At 50.9% G+C, this 1756-nt stretch overlaps 1 pseudogene; it reads left to right on the top strand.

Moving 5' to 3' along the window:
* Positions 1-233: 233 nt before the first annotated feature.
* LOC150007641 (borealin pseudogene) lies at positions 234-1537 on the top strand (annotated as a pseudogene).
* The last annotated feature ends 219 nt before the right edge of the window (positions 1538-1756 follow it).

The raw sequence follows: 1756 nt of genomic DNA on the forward strand, positions 1-1756 counted from the left end.
TTATAAAACCATGAGGTAAGAGGACTCAGACTGAAGGAATAAGATAACCAATGATAGAATACTAAGAAATACCAAACTCTAAGGTATTAATTAGCAAAAGAAGAAAAGCCCTCAAAGTAGATTGAGGAACATCGGGAGAAACTGGAACAAAATCAGTGTTATCAATGTGATGTCAAGGGCCTCAACTCATCAAAAATTGACTCAAAGAAAATAGAAGTATTGCGGTTAGCGGCTGAGCCGCTCCCTCAAGGCTAGAGCGGGGAGGTATTTCTCAGCCCTTGGTTTGGGACCCGCAGCCTCCACTGAAGCGCCATGGCTCCGGCTAGGAAGGGCAGCAGTGGAGTTAGCAAGTCCAACTCGTTACGGAGCCGGAAGCTCGCCTCCTTTCTTAAGGACTTCGATCGCGAAGTGCAAATCCAATCCAAGCAAATTCAACCAGACAGGCTGAACCTCCTCAAGGAGCTAGACAACATGTGCAACATCGAGATCCTGCGGCTCCCCAAGGCGCTGCGCGAGATGAACTGGCTTGACTACTTTGCCCTTGGAGGAAGCAAGCAGGCCCTGGAGGAGGCAGCAACGGCTGACCTGGATATCAGAGAAATAAACAAACTAACAGCAGAAGCTATTCAGACACCTCTGAAATCTGCCAGAACACGAAAAGCAATACAAGTGAATGAAATGATAGCGGAAGAAGAAGAGGAAGAAAATAAAAATAAGAAACTTCAAACCGCCAAAGTCAAAAGGTGTCCTCCATCCAGGAAGAGAACCCAGTCCATACAAGGAAAAGGCAGAAGCAAAAGGTCCAGCAAGTATAGCACAGTTACCCCAGCTATGGGCCGGATGGAGCTGTCGCTGGTGAAACCAACCCCAGGCCTGACACCCAGATTTGACTCAAGGGTCTTCAAGACCCCAGGCCTGCGTACTCCAGCAGCCAGAGAGCGGGTCTACAACATCTCAGTGAATGGCAGCCCTCTTGCCGACAGCAAAGAGGTTTTCCTCACTGTGCCAGTGGGAGGAGGAGAGAGCATGCGATTACTGGCCAGTGGCTTGAAAAAGGTCGATATTGCACAGCTGGATCCGGAGGCCCTGGGGAACATAAAGCAGCTGTCGAACCGTCTTGCCCAAATCTGCAGCAGCATACAGACTCGCAAATGAGGCTGCTATTCCAGGAAGCCCAACTTGACAGGATGGATCTTCACTGGGCATCAGTGGGACCTTCTTCCCTTCAAGCTTACGGTCTATTTGGGTGTGAAGTTCCAGAGCAAGGAGTGGCATTCCTCTTGGAGAATTGGGGAAGTGGGGAGACACTGTTTTTTGCTATTCACACCTCCCAGCCCAGGTGACAAAGACACTTCCTGCTGTGTCTATGCAATCAATCTCGAAACTTCCTGCCCTTCTCCCTGCTGAATTGTTCTTCCTGCTCTCAGAGTTGTGGCTTTCTGTCTCCTGTAACTCAGCATCCTTTCCCCTGCCCTGACTCCGTAGAGATGGCATGGAAGAACCTCATGTCGTCAGAGAACACTGCTCCTGGCTTATTTGCTCTATATAGGCTCTAGGCTGGGAGTTTTGAGCTCAGAGAAGTGAGAGTCGGGGCCATGAGAGGACAGCTCCGGAAGGCTGGGAGGAACCATACAGATGGGGCCAGGACAGCGGGTCAGCGACCACAGCAGACCACACCTGCCCTCCCATCCCCACTCCCCCTCCCACCCCGCACCCCTCTGTGGAATCTCACACTCGCTGTGCCCAGTAGCTTTTT

Source organism: Furipterus horrens, unplaced genomic scaffold (genome assembly GCF_987537825.1).
Source record: "Furipterus horrens unplaced genomic scaffold, mFurHor1.1.pri manual_scaffold_6, whole genome shotgun sequence".
Taxonomy (NCBI): domain Eukaryota; kingdom Metazoa; phylum Chordata; class Mammalia; order Chiroptera; family Furipteridae; genus Furipterus; species Furipterus horrens.